Consider the following 16,076-nt stretch of genomic DNA (forward strand, 5'->3'; position numbering starts at 1 on the left):
TTGTCTGTTTTTTGGTTTTTTTGTTTTTGTTTTTTGTTTTAGGGCAAACCGCGTTAATATTATATGCATGTCTTATCGGTTTGAATAACCTAAAGGCCAGTCACGTTGAATTAATGAATGTAAGTCGCCTGAGAACATATCTTTGTATATATACGCTTATGATATCTTAATTTGCTTGTGAGGTTATAATTTGCTCATAAGGTTCTTATTTGCTTGTGAGATGATAATGCCGTTTTAATTTTTTATTCTTACTGCCATGTTCTTAAAGCTCGTTGAATGTCTCTAGGGGTAATCATTATTTCTCCGGAGAGATATTATACCGTTTTCTTCTTCGGTTTGCTGTTAATAACGGGCGGTATGTACTATCATTCCAAAAATATCGTGTCCCTTCGCTTGACCATGCAGACTCAAATTTCATATGACGATTACCATATTACTCGTCGGTTAGTTGTTTGACCGCATGGTTTCAATAAAGGTGAGTTTGCATGTCCACGAAATGTAATATTTAGGTCTTTCCACCTTTCTGTGGAAAGACCTATTGATATTCTTCTGTTTATTAGGTCTTTCCACCTTTCTGTGGAAAGACCTATTGATATTCTTCTGTTTATTAGGTCTTTCCACCTTTCTGTGGAAAGACCTATTGATATTCTTCTGTTTATTATTAGGGCTTTCCACCTTTCTGTGGAAAGTCCTATTGTTATTGTTCTGTTTATTATTTTCCTGCCGTCAAAAAATTTTTTCGTCTTAAGACTTATTGAAAAACTTTATAGTCCATCATATAGTACTTCTTGAGAAACGAATACAGTTCACCCTGCGTAATTGAACTTTGATCCCTTACGGAGTTATTGGACCTTTCGCAGAAATCATTGTTAGCGCTTCTACTTTGTAACCGTAAATGATAGGAGGATGAAACCTTTTCTAAAACATAGAGGGTAATTAGTAGAAGCGAAGAATTTAAAATGAAGGGATTCGGTGTCCCTTAAAGGGAGTTAATGCCTCTTTATGTTTTGCGATTTATTCGTAAAACATGTCGAGCTTGAGAACGGTTTGTCGTAGAGACATGGGACCAACTGGAATAGGATCGGTGACCTTTGACCTTGAAAATTAGGTCAAGGTCAAAGGTCAAGGTCATCAGAAAAGAGGAAAAAAATAGCACTTTTTATACTCTCTTTCCTGCTTAAGATAGCGTTGAAATATTATATGGGTAAGTATTGACTTCTTGATTGGTTTTGATAGTATGCATTACAACTTTGAACTTTGACCCTTCTGTGAATTTCGGAGACTCGCGTCGAAAACCTTGTTATCGCTACTCCTACTTAACGGAAAGTCATAGAGACACGAAACCTTCGCTAATGAATTCACAGTAAAACCCTCTTGCAAAGAAAAAATAATCAAAGGGATACGAAAACCCTTAAGCATAGTTATTGCCCCTGAAAGTCTCCAATATCATTATCTAAGCCTATAACTTTTATATTAATATAGATAGAGACATGGGGCCACTTGCTTTAAGATCGATGACCTTTGACCTTCAAAGGTCTTTCAAAGGATTTTTAGCATTGAGAAACTAACCGAAAGTAACCGAAAACCCCTAAACAAATTATTGCCCCTGAATGTCTTGATTAACGTTTTTAAGCTGATAGCTTTTACATTAATATAGATAGAGACATGGGATCATTTGCATTAAGAGCGATGACCTTTGACCTTCAAAATGAGGTCAAAGTCATCGTGAAAATTATTATTTAAATTTTCAAGGTCGTTTTGAGTTTCGTACATCATCTTAAATATTCTTAAATATCTTTTTTTAAATCATTGTAGGTGGAAAGCCCTCTAATTGTTCGCGAACAATTAGGATTACTAGTTATTATTATTAGGGCTTTCCACCTTTCTGTGGAAAGACCTTTTGTTATTGTTCTGTTTATTATTATTATTATTATTATTATTTGTCTTCTTTTCTTTCCGCCGCGAGAAGCTCTTGACGTTTTAAGACTTATCGAAAAACAATTTAGACCATCATAATTGAAATCTCGAAACATGCTCAGATCTCACCCTGCGTATTTGATCTTTGACCCCTAACGAACTTATGGGACTTTACGCAAAAAACCCTTGTTATCGGATCACCTCGAAAACCGTAAATGATAAGAGCATGAAACTTTCACTAAATTCTTTAGTCAATCAAGCTGAAGCGTTGTAGTGTTTACTTTTAAGTTTTTGGTGATCCCTAAAGGGAGTTAATGGCCCTGAAAGTTTACGATTTTTACGGAAAAATTCAAAACTCCTAAAATATAAGTCGTAGAAAGACGGAACCAACTGGAATGGAATACTTGACCTTTGACCTTGAAAATCAGGTCAAGGTCAAAGGTCAAGGTCATCCCCAAAGACCAGAAAATGGCACTTTTTATACTCTCTTTCCCGCTTCAGATAGCAGTGAAATACCATAGGGGTCAGCATGGAATTCTGGACGGGTCTCCGTATCATGAATGACAACTCTCAATTTGGACCCCTCTGCGAACCGTGGCGACGCGCGTTGAAAACCTTGTTATCGCTACTCCTCCAGAACCGAAAGTCATAGAGACACGAAACTTTCGCTGAGGAGTTCCCAGTGAAACTCCCTTGCAGTGAGAAGTCAACCGAAGGGAACCGGAACCCCTTGAGCAGAGTGATTGCCCCTGCAAATCTCCGATATCGTTATTTCAGCTTCTAACTTGGACAGGAATAGACCTAGAGACACGGGAGCACTTGCCAGAAGACCGATGACCTTGACCTTCAAAAGGAGGTCAAGGTCAAAGGTCAAGGTCACACACCTCCCGGTGCGCGTCCGTGGTGGTCCACAATACAACACAACAGGATTTGCGGTCTCTCGGCACGTCCTCCTAAAAGCACACTATATCCATGCACATTGACGCCTGTCCTACGTTCAAACACACATCAAAACAACAAGAAAACCCTTAAAATTCCTTTGTTTATGGTCTTTGGATGTTACGGCCTTTAAACAATGGCTTTCGTGGCCCTAAACACTTTATAAGTCACTTGGACTTCTTTGTCATTAAGCAAGTCAGTCTGGTGTAGTGGTAGAGAGTCTGTCGCCATGATGGAAGTTAAGCAACATTCATCGCGACGAGTAGTTGGATGGGTGACCGTCGGAAGTGGGTTTTTTTTTGTTTTGTTTTTTATTAAAAATAGGATTTAGGCGTTGTCCGGTTAGGCGATAAAAGTGAAGAAGTATTGAAGTTGAAAAGGATTTGAAAATTAATTTTCAAGAAAAAGCACTGAAAAGGTGGAAAGTCCTCTAATTGTTCGCGAACAATTAGGATTACTAGTTATTATTATTATTATTTTTCCTCCCCGTGATTTTGAGTTTCAAGATTTATCGATAGTCCATAAGAATGTACTCCTTAAAAGATTTTGGCAGTTCACCCTGCGTATATGAACTTTGACCCCTCAAGGAGTTATTGCCCCTTTTGCAATAAAAGCTTGTTATCGCTACTCCTCCGAAATCGTACACCGTAAAGATACCAAACCTTCACCAATGTCTTCGACTAGTGAAGGAGACTCTTCAATCTATTCATTGCGAAAAGATTCTTCGACACCTTTTATGAGTTATTGCCCCTGAAAGTTTTTGATTTTTACAAATAATTGAAAAAAATTAAAACCATTTATCCTAGAGATATGGTACTAATTGCATTAGAATCTTCATCCTTTGACCTTTTAATTTATGTCAAGGTCAAAGGTCAAGGTCATTCAAAATATGAGAAATTTAGCTCTTTTTATATCTCTTTTGCCTTTCAACATATACTACATATCATTGCATCTTTTTTAATTTATGTCAAGGTCAAAGGTCAAGGTCATTCAAAATATGAGAAATTTAGCTCTTTTTATATCTCTTTTGTCTTTCAACATATACTACATATCATTGCATCTTTAGTATGTCCTTTTAAATCTATTTTAAAGATTTAATTCATGTACCCTAAGATTGACCCCTTTAAAAGTTATTGCCCTTTACAGTATTAACCTTGTTATCGCTACTCCTTTGAAACCATAGACCGTAGAGACACCAAACCTTCACCAATGTCTTCAACTATTCAAGGAGACACTTCAATCTATTCATTGCGAAAATATTCTTCAACCCCTTTTATGAGTTATTGTCCCTGAAAATTTTTGATTTTTACAAATAATTAAAAAAATTTAAAACCATTTATCCTAGAGACATGGGACCAACTGCATTATAATCTCCATTCTTTGACCTTTTAATTTATGTCAAGGTCAAAGGTCAAGGTCATTCAAAATATGAGAAATTTAGCTCTTTTTAGATCTCTTTTGTCTGTCAACATATACTACATATAATTGAATCTTTAGTATGTCCTTTTAAATCCATTTTAAAGATTTGATACCTGTACCCTAAGACTGACCCCTTTAAAAGGTATTGCCCCTTACATTATTAACCTTGTTATCGCTACCCCTTTGAAACCATAGACCATAGAGACACCAAACCTTCACCAATGTCTTCGGTTTCTCAAAGCACAACTTCAACATATTCAGTGTGAAATGATCCGCTGACCCCTTATATGAGTTATAGCCCTTTTATGTGTTTGTGCCAATCGTTAACTTTTAAACGGATAATCATAGAAACATGGGACCAACTGCAATGTGATCATTGACCTTTGACCCTGAATATTAGGTAAAGGTCAAAGGTCAAAGTTACTTCAAATATTGAGAATTTAGCTCTTTTTATATCTCTTTTGTCTTTCAACATACATCATTTTTCATTGCATCATTAGTATGTTCTTTTAAAACCAATTAAAACATCTTTCTTGGCCCTTAAGCCGGGCTCCTTTAAAAATTATTGCCCATCTTACAAATAAAGCTTGTTATCACTAGTCCTTCGAAACCGTTAACCCTGGAAATACCAAACCTTAATCATTAATGTTTTGTAATGATTTAGTAGACTCTTCAATCTATTCAGTGCGAAAAGATTCACCAACCCCTTTAAATAGTTATGGCCCCTGAAAGTTTTCCAAGTTTACATTGACTTGAAACTTTTTTGGCCTCATTTGACCTACTGAAGAATGGATCCAGATTGAAGGTCAAGAAACAAATCCAGAAAAGGTGGAAAGACCTCTAATTGTTCGCGAACAATTAGGATTACTAGTTATTAGGTCTTTCCACCTTTCTGTGGAAAGACCTTTTGTTATTGTTCTGTTTTTTATTATTATTATTATTATTATTAGGTCTTTCCACCTTTCTGTGGAAAGACCTTTTGTTATTGTTCTGTTTATTATTATTATTATTATTATTATTTGTCTTCTTTTCTTTCCGCCGCGAGAAGCTCTTGACGTTTTAAGACTTATCGAAAAACAATTTAGACCATCATATTTGACATCTCGAAACATGCTCAGATCTCACCCTGCGTATTTGATCTTTGACCCCTAACGAACTTATGGGACTTTACGGAAAAAACCCTTGTTATCGGTTCACCTCGAAAACCGTAAATGATAAGAGCATGAAACTTTCACTAAATTCTTTAGTCCATCAAGCTAAAGCGTTGTAGTGTTTACTTTTAAGTTTTCGGTGATCCCTAAAGGGAGTTAATGGCCCTGAAAATTTACGATTTTTACGGAAAAATTCAAAACTCCTAAAATATAAGTTGTAGAAAGACGGAACCAACTGGAATGGAATACTTGACCTTTGACCTTGAAAATCAGGTCAAGGTCAAAGGTCAAGGTCATCTGGAAACTTTAAAAATAAGCACTTTTCATACAGTTAAAAGCATTGAAAGTACAGAAAAAGTGTTGTATCCACAAGTAGTCACAAACCAACTTATTCCAACGCATTGCATTACGACTCTGAACTTTGACCTTTCTTGAAGTTACCGCGACTTGCGTAAAAACCATTGTTATCACTACAGTATGGAAACCGTAAATGGTACGAACACGAAATGTTCACTAAACTTATTGCCTGATCAATTGTAAAAGATGACTTCCGGTTTTTGATGGTTTCTCGATCCGTAACGGGAATTAATGTCCTTGAAAGTTTTCGATTTCGCGTAGAAATTTACAACTCCTAAAGTATTTGTCGTAGGAAGACAGGACCAACTGAAGTGACATCCCTGACCTTTGACCTTGAAAATTAGGTCAAGGTCAAAGGTCAAGGTCATCTAGAAACTTTGAAAATAAGCGATTTTCATACAGTCTAATGCATATAAAGTACAGATAAGGTATACTATGCACAAGTAGTTAAGAACCAACTTAAGTCAACGCATATCAATACGACTCTGAACTTTGACCTTTGTTCGATTTACAGCGACTTGCGTAAAAACCATTGTTATCACTACAGTATGGAAACTGTAAATGGTACGAACACGAAATGTTCACTAAACTTATTGTCTGATCAATTGTAAAAGATGACTTCCGTTTTTGATGGTTTCTCGATCCGTAACGGGAATTAATGCCCTTGAAAGTTTACGATTTCGCGTAGAAATTTACAACTCCTAAAGTATTTGTCGTAGGAAGACAGGACCAACTGAAGTGACATCCCTGACCTTGAAAATTAGGTCAAGGTCAAAAGTCAAAGTCATCTAGAAACTTTGAAAATAAGCAATTTTCACACCGTCTAAAGCATATAAAGTGCAGATTACATGTAGATATAATATGTACAATATGTCAAGAACCAACTTAAATCAATGCAGTGCATTACGACTCTGAACATTGACCTTTCTTCGATCTACAGCGACTTGCGTAAAAACCATTGTTATCACTTCAGTATGGAAACCGTAAATGGGACGAACACGAAATATTCACTAAACTTATTGCCTGATCAATTGTAAAAGATGACTTCCTGTTTGTGATGATTCGTTGATCCCTAACGGGAATTAATTCCCTTAAAAATTTTTAATTTAGCGTAGAAATTTACAACTCCTAAAGTATTTGTTGTAGGAAGACAGGACCAACTGAAGTGACATCCCTGACCTTTGACCTTGAACATTAGGTTAAGGTCAAAGGTCAAGGTCATCTAGAAACTTTGAAAATAAGCAATTTTTATACCGTCTAAAGCATATAAAGTACACATTTTTTTGTATTCAGAGACATTGTTTGAATGTCTGAAAAGGTGGAAAGACCTCTAATTGTTCGCGAACAATTAGGATTACTAGTTATTATTATTTGTCTTCTTTTCTTTCCGCCGCGAGAAGCTTTTGACGTTTTAAGACTTATCGAAAAACAATGTAGACCATCATATTTGACATCTCGAAACATGCTCAGATCTCACCCTGCGTATTTGATCTTTGACCCCTAACGAACTTATGGGACTTTACGCAAAAAACCCTTGTTATCGGATCACCTCGAAAACCGTAAATGATAAGAGCATGAAACTTTCACTAAATTCTTTAGTCCATCAAGCTGAAGCGTTGTAGTGTTTACTTTTAAGTTTTCGGTGATCCCTAAAGGGATTTAATGGCCCTGAAAGTTTACGATTTTTACGGAAAAATTCAAAACTCCTAAAATATAAGTCGTAGAAAGACGGAACCAACTGAAATGGAATACTTGACCTTTGACCTTGAAAATCAGGTCAAGGTCAAAGGTCAAGGTCATCTGGAAACTTAAAAAATAAGCACTTTTCATACAGTTAAAAGCATTGAAAGTACAGAAAAAGTGTTGTATGCACAAGTAGTCACAAACCAACTTATTCCAACGCATTGCATTACGACTCTGAACTTTGACCTTTCTTCAATTTACAGCGACTTGCGTAAAAACCATTGTTATCACTACAGTATGGAAACCGTAAATGGTACGAACACGAAATGCTCACTAAACTTATTGCCTGATCAATTGTAAAAGATGACTTCCGGTTTTTGATGGTTTCTCGATCCGTAACGGGAATTAATGCCCTAGAAAGTTTTCGATTTCGCGTAGAAATTTACAACTCCTAAAGTATTTGTCGTAGGAAGACAGGACCAACTGAAGTGACATCCCTGACCTTTGACCTTGAAAATTAGGTCAAGGTCAAAGGTCAAGGTCATCTAGAAACTTTGAAAATAAGCAATTTTCATACCGTCTAAAGCATATAAAGTACAGATAAGGTATACTATGCACAAGTAGTCAAGAACCAACTTAAGTCAACGCATATCATTACCATTCTGAACTTTGACCTTTGTTCGATTTACAGCGACTTGCGTAAAAACCATTGTTATCACTACAGTATGGAAACCGTAAATGGTACGAACACGAAATGTTCACTAAACTTATTGCCTGACCAATTGTAAAAGATGACTTCCGTTTTTAATGGTTTCTCGATCCGTTACGGGAATTAATGCCCTTGAAAGTTTTCGATTTCGCGTAGAAATTTACAACTCCTAAAGTATTTGTCGTAGGAAGACAGGACCAACTGAAGTGACATCCCTGACCTTTGACCTTGAAAATTAGGTCAAGGTCAAAGGTCAAGGTCATCTACAAACTTTGAAAATAAGCAATTTTTATACCATCTAAAGCATATAAAGTACACATTTTTTTGTATTCAGAGACATTGTTTGAATGTCTGAAAAGGTGGAAAGAACTCTAATTGTTCGCGAACAATTAGGATTACTAGTTATTAGGTCTTTCCACCTTTCTGTGGAAAGACCTTTTGATATTGTTCTGTTTTTTATTATTATTATTATTTGTCTTCTTTTCTTTCCGCCGCGAGAAGCTTTTGACGTCTTAAGACTTATCGAAAATCAATGTAGACCATCCTTTTCGACATCTCGAAACATGCTCAGATTTGACCCTGCGTAACTGAACTTTGACCTTTAACGAACTTGGAGGACTTTACGCGAAAAACCCTTGTTATCGGTTCTTCTCGAAAACCGTGAATGATAGGAGCATCCGACCTTTTCCAGAACATAGAGGTGACTTGGTCCAATTGACATGGGAATTCAACCCAAGGATTCGAGGACCCTTTCAGGAAGTTAGTACCCCTCGTGTTTTACGGTTTCTGCGTAAGAAATTGTCGACTCCTAAAGTATTCGTCGTAGAGACACCGAACCCACTGGAACGGGTTGGGTGACCTTGACCTTGAAAATAGGTCAAGGTCATCCAGAAAGGCCAGAAAATGGCACTTTTTATACGCTCTTTCACGCTTCAGATAGCATCGAAATATCACATTGGTCAGCATGGAATTCTAGACTGGTCTCGGTATCGTGAATGTCAACTCTGAACTTTGACCACTCTGCGAATGGCGGCGACTTAAGGTCGAAAACCCCGTTATCGCTACTCCTGCTAGACCGCAAGTCGTGGAGACCCGAGACCTTGACCGACGAATTCCAGATGAAACACTCTCGCACAGAGAAGTTGACCGAGGGAAACCGAGAACCCCGAAGCACGGTTCTCGCCCCCGAAAGTCTCCGACGTTGTCGTTCGAGCCCACAACTTCTTCACGGATGTAGATAGAGACGCGGGACCACTTAAACGAAGCCCCGTGACCTCTCTGACCTTCAAAATCAGGTCAAGGTCAAAGGTCAAGGTCACACTTTCTCCCCATGGGTTTTTGAAGTTTGACCTTGAACGTGGGTCAAGGTCAAAGGTCAAGGTCACGCATCCAGGGGCCAGTCTCCACGAGTAAGGCCAACCCACCCATCACGCCTGTCGTCCCCAAGGAAGAAATCCCCCACCCTTCAAGTGATCTGTCTGATCAGCTGTTTCAATACACTATTTTGACCGGTCTCATGCCATGCAACAATTACAGGATTCTAGCTAATCTGACCGACACCTACACATCTGACCTACACCCATTTCTTCCATTTCTTGACTGTCTTGTCAATCAAACATGAATTGCATTTGCATTCAAGAAAAGACATCAATGTCTGCCACTGAGCTAGTGCATCAAAATAAAGACTAAGTTCAGTTGTTGGTTTTTTTTTTATGTTTGACCTTGAAAGTGGGTCAAGGTCAAAGGTCAAGGTCACGCATCCAGGGGCCAGTCTCCACGAGTAAGGCCAACTCACCCATCACGCCTGTCGTCCCCAAGGAAGAAATCCCCCACCCTTCAAGTGATCTGTCTGTGATCAGCTGTTTCAATACACTATTTTGACCGGTCTCATGCCATGCAACAATTACAGGATTCTAGCTAATCTGACCGACACCTACACATCTGACCTACACCCATTTCTTCCATTTCTTGACTGTCTTGTCAATCAAACATGAATTGCATTTGCATTCAAGAAAAGACATCAATGTCTGCCACTGAGCTAGTGCATCAAAATAAAGACTAAGTTCAGTTGTTGTTGTTTTTTTATGTTTGACCTTGAAAGTGGGTCAAGGTCAAAGGTCAAGGTCACGCATCCAGGGGCCAGTCTCCACGAGTAAGGCCAACCCACCCATCACGCCTGTCGTCCCCAAGGAAGAAATCCCCCACCCTTCAAGTGATCTGTCTGTGATCAGCTGTTTATACACTATTTTGACCGGTCTCATGCCATGCAAAAATTACAGGATTCTAGCTTATATCTGACCTACACCTACACATCTGACCTACACCCATTTCTTCCATTTCTTGACTGTCTTGTCAATCAAACATGAATTCCATTTACATTCATGAAAAGACATAGGCCAGATTCAATTGTCTGCCTGCATCAACATAAAGACTAAGTTTTTTTTTTTGATAATGATGATGCAACTTTACTTGACAGTTGAACTCATTGACATTCCATCCCGACTGTCATTGTAAACAAATAAACACTTACCTGTAGGATCAGATGGGATGCAGTACTCCTATTCTCCGTTCAGATATCCTACATGCACTCAGACACTTTCTAATTCACCGGCCGCCATTTTGGTTGTTTGTTGTCAAAGCCTATAAATCCGTATATGCATGCCTCCTTGGGTGAAATGACTGAAAGACATTGTCTCCGTGAATTAGAACACATAGGATGAGCAATTACAAACTGTATATTCAATTCCACAATCCACAACACACACGGTAAAATCCAGTGCATCTTCACAACATCTGACAACATGAGGCTTGTAGACTCCCAGCATGCACCAGCAGTTACTACAATCTAGGAAAATGTTACATCCGGTTTCTTTGCACCTCCAAATATCCTATCTAACAGGTCCAAAGTCACCCCAAACACCTGCACAAGTCCCATTACACTTTTACCTGATATGTGCCGGTTATGAAACACTCACACCCCTTTTTTTCAAATATTTGACCGGTACTATCGTGCGAAACCAAGGCCTTAATCTCCAACACTACAACACTCAAGGCGGCAAATTTGAATTTCTTTTCTAGCCATATCAATTTTTTTGGGGGGGGGGTGGGTGGGTGGTCATTTGACCTACTGAAGAATGGATCAAGATCAAAGGTCAAGAAACAAATCCAGAAAAGGTGGAAAGACCTCTAATTGTTCGCGAACAATTAGGATTACTAGTTATTATTATTTGTCTTCTTTTCTTTCCGCCGCGAGAAGCTCTTGACGTTTTAAGACTTATCGAAAAACAATGTAGACCATCATATTTGACATCTCGAAACATGCTCAGATCTCACCCTGCGTATTTGATCTTTGACCCCTAACGAACTTATGGGACTTTACGCAAAAAACCCTTGTTATCGGATCACCTCGAAAACCGTAAATGATAAGAGCATGAAACTTTACTAAATTCTTTAGTCCATCAAGCTGAAGCGTTGTAGTGTTTACTTTTAAGTTTTCGATGATCCCTAAAGGGAGTTAATGGCCCTGAAAGTTTACGATTTTTACGGAAAAATTCAAAACTCCTAAAATATAAGTCGTAGAAAGACGGAACCAACTGAAATGGAATACTTGACCTTTGACCTTGAAAATCAGGTCAAGGTCAAAGGTCAAGGTCATCTGGAAACTTAAAAAATAAGCACTTTTCATACAGTTAAAAGCATTGAAAGTACAGAAAAAGTGTTGTATGCACAAGTAGTCACAAACCAACTTATTCCAACGCATTGCATTACGACTCTGAACTTTGACCTTTCTTCAATTTACAGCGACTTGCGTAAAAACCATTGTTATCACTACAGTATGGAAACCGTAAATGGGACGAACACGAAATGTTCACTAAACTTATTGCCTGACCAATTGTACAAGATGACTTCCGTTTTTGATGGTTTTTCGATCCGTAACGGGAATTAATGCCCTTGACAGTTTTCGATTTCGCGTAGAAATTTACAACTCCTAAAGTATTTGTCGTAGGAAGACAGGACCAACTGAAGTGACATCCCTGACCTTTGACCTTGAAAATTAGGTCAAGGTCAAAGGTCAAGGTCATCTAGAAACTTTGAAAATAAACAATTTTCACACCGTCTAAAGCATATAAAGTACAGATTAGGTATAATATGCACAATAAGTCAAGAACCAACTTAAGTCAATGCATTGCATTACGACTCTGAACTTTGACCTTTCTTCGATTTACAGCGACTTGCGTAAAAACCATTGTTATCACTACAGTATGGAAACCGTAAATGGGACGAACACAAAATGTTCACTAAACTCATTGCCTGATCAATTGTAAAAGATGACTTCCGGTTTTTGATGATTCGTTGATCCCTAACGGGAATTAATGCCCTTAAAAAATTTAAATTTAGCGTAGAAATTTACAACTCCTAAAGTATTTGTTGTAGGAAGACAGGACCAACTGAAGTGACATCCTTGACCTTTGTACTTGAAAATTAGGTCAAGATCAAAGGTCAAGGTCATCTAGAAACTTTGAAAATAAGCAATTTTTATACCATCTAAAGCATATAAAGTACACATTTTTTTGTGTTCAGAGACATTGTTTGAATGTCTGAAAAGGTGGAAAGACCTCTAATTGTTTCCGAACAATTAGGATTACTAGTTATTATTATTTTTCCTCCCCGTGATTTTGAGTTTCAACATTTATCGAAAAGATTTATAGTCCATAAGAATGTACTCCTTAAAAGATTTTGGCAGTTCACCCTGCGTATATGAACTTTGACCCCTCAAGGAGTTATTGCCCCTTTTGCAATAAAAGCTTGTTATCGCTACTCCTCCGAAATCGTACACCGTAAAGATACCAAACTTTCACCAATGTCTTCGACTAGTGAAGGAGACTCTTCAATCTATTCATTGCGAAATGATTCTTCGACCCCTTTTATGAGTTATTGCCCCTGAAAGATTTTAATTTTTACAAATAATTGAAAAAATTTAAAACCATTTATCCTAGAGACATGGGACTAACTGCATTAGAATCTTCATCCTTTGACCTTTTGATTTATATCAAGGTCAAAGGTCAAGGTCATTCAAAATATGAGAAATTTAGCTCTTTTTATATCTCTTTTGTTTTTCAAGATATACTACATATCATTGCATCTTTAGTATGTCCTTTTAAATCTATTTTAAAGATTTGATTCCTGTACCTTAAGACTGACCCCTTTAAAAGTTATTGCCCCTTACAGTATTAACCTTGTTATCGCTACTCCTCTGAAACCATAGACCGTAGAGACACCAACCCTTCACTAATGTCTTCGACTGTTCAAGGAGATTCTTCAATCTCTTCATTGCGAAAAGATTCTTCGACCCCTTTTATGAGTTATTGCCCCTGAAAGTTTTTGATTTTTTTAATTAATTGAAAATCTTTAAAACCATTTATCCTAAAGACATGGGAGCAACTGCATTAGAATCTCCATCCTTTGACTTTTTAATTTATGTCAAGGTCAAAGGTCAAGGTCATTCAAAATATGAGAAATTTAGCTCTTTTTATATCTCTTTTGTCTTTCAACATATACTACATATCATTGCATCTTTAGTATGTCCTTTTAAATCTATTTTAAAGATTTGATTCCTGTACCTTAAGACTGACCCCTTTAAAAGTTATTGCCCCTTACAGTATTAACCTTGTTATCGCTACTCCTCTGAAACCATAGACCGTAGAGACACCAAACCTTCACTAATGTTTTCAACTATTCAAGGAGACTCTTCAATCTATTCATTGCGAAAAGATTCTTCGACCCCTTTTATGAGTTATTGCCCCTGAAAGTTTTTGATTATTACAATTAATTGAATTTTTTAAAAACCATTTGTCCTAAAGACATGGGACCAACTGTATTAAAATCTTCATCCTTTGACCTTTTAATTTATGTCAATGTCAAAGGTCAAGGTCATTCAAAATATGAGAAATTTAGCTCTTTTTAGATCTCTTTTGTCTTTCAACATATACTACATATCATTGCATCTTTAATATGTCTTTTTAAATCCATTTCAAAGATTTAATACCTGTACCCTAAGACTGACCCCTTTAAAAGTTAATGCCCCTTACAGTATTAACCTTGTTATCGCTACTCCTCTGAAACCATAGACAGTAGATACACCAAACCTTCACCAATCTCTTCGACTAGTCAAGGAGACTCTTCAATCTATTCATTGCGATAAGATTCATCGACCCCTTTTATGAGTTATTGCCCCTGAAAGTTTTTGATTTTTACAAATAATTAAAAAAAATTAAAACCATTTATCCTAGAGACATGGGACCAGCTGTATTAGAATCTTCATCCTTTGACCTTTTAATTGATGTCAAGGTCAAAGGTCAAGGTCATTCAAAATATGAGAAATGTAGCTTTTTTTATATCTCTTTTGTCTTTCAACATATACTACATATCATTGCATCTTTAATATGTCCTTTTAAATCCATTTTAAAGATGTAATACCTGTACCCTAAGACTGACCCCTTTAAAAGTTATTGCCCCTTACAGTATTAACCTTGTTATCGCTACTCCTTTGAAACCATAGACCGTAGAGACACCAACCCTTCACCAATGTCTTCGGTTTCTCAAAGCACAACTTCAACCTATTCAGTGTGAAAGGATCTGATGACCCCTTATATGAGTTATTGCCCTTTCATGTGTTTGTGCTAATTGTTAACTTTTAAACGGATAATCATAGAAACATGGGACCAACTGCAATGTGATCATTGACCTTTGACCTTGAATGTTAGGTAAAGGTCAAAGGTCAAGTTCACTTCAAATATTAAGAAGTTAGCTCTTTTTATATCTCTTTTGTCTTTTAACATACAAAATGTACATCATTTTTCATTGCATCATTAGTGTCCTTTTAAAACCAATTAAAACTTCTTTCTTGACCCTTAAGCCGGACTCCTTTAAAAATTATTGCCCATCTTAAAAATAAAGCTTGTTATCACTGCATAGTCCTCCGAAACCGTTAACCCTGGAGATACCAAACCTTCAATAATGTTTTGTACTGATTTAGTAGACTCTTCAATCTATTCAGTGCAAAAACATTCACCAACCCCTTTAAATAGTTATTGCCCCTGAAAGTTTTCCAAGTTTACATTGACTTGAAATTGTTTGGCCTCATTTGACCTACTGAAGAATGGATCAAGATCGAAGGTCAAGAAACAAATCCAGAAAAGGTGGAAAGACCTCTAATTGTTCGCGAACAATTAGGATTACTAGTTATTAGGTCTTTCCACCTTTCTGTGGAAAGACCTATTGATATTCTTCTGTTTATTAGGTCTTTCCACCTTTCTGTGGAAAGACCTTTTGATATTGTTCTGTTTTTAGGTCTTTCCACCTTTCTGTGGAAAGACCTTTTGTTATTGTTCTGTTTTTTATTATTAGGTCTTTCCACCTTTCTGTGGAAAGACCTTTTGTTATTGTTCTGTTTATTATTATTATTATTATTATTATTATTTGTCTTCTTTTCTTTCCGCCGCGAGAAGCTCTTGACGTTTTAAGACTTATCGAAAAACAATTTAGACCATCATATTTGACATCTCGAAACATGCTCAGATCTCACCCTGCGTATTTGATCTTTGACCCCTAACGAACTTATGGAACTTTACGCAAAAAACCCTTGTTATCGGTTCACCTCGAAAACCATAAATGATAAGAGCATGAAACTTTCACTAAATTCTTAAGTCGATCAAGCTGAAGCGTTGTAGTGTTTACTTTTAAGTTTTCAGTGATCCCTAAAGGGAGTTAATGGCCCTGAAAGTTTACGATTTTTACGGAAAAATTCAAAACTCCTAAAATATAAGTCGTAGAAAGACGGAACCAACTGGAATGGAATACTTGACCTTTGACCTTGAAAATCAGGTCAAGGTCAAAGGTCA

The 16,076-nt window shown here is 37.1% G+C and overlaps 1 long non-coding RNA gene across 2 annotated transcripts in view; it reads right to left on the reverse strand.

Moving 5' to 3' along the window:
* Nucleotides 1-11,398, reverse strand: part of LOC130046856 (uncharacterized) — a 53,535-nt gene extending 42,137 nt beyond the window's left edge. For both annotated transcript variants that reach the window (XR_008795890.1, XR_008795889.1), the window contains exon 1: nucleotides 10,706-11,398. This is a non-coding gene — a long non-coding RNA (uncharacterized LOC130046856). The remainder of the gene's footprint in view (nucleotides 1-10,705) is intronic.
* Between the last annotated feature and the right edge of the window lie 4,678 nt (nucleotides 11,399-16,076).

This window comes from Ostrea edulis, chromosome 6 (genome assembly GCF_947568905.1).
Source record: "Ostrea edulis chromosome 6, xbOstEdul1.1, whole genome shotgun sequence".
Lineage (NCBI taxonomy): Eukaryota > Metazoa > Mollusca > Bivalvia > Ostreida > Ostreidae > Ostrea > Ostrea edulis.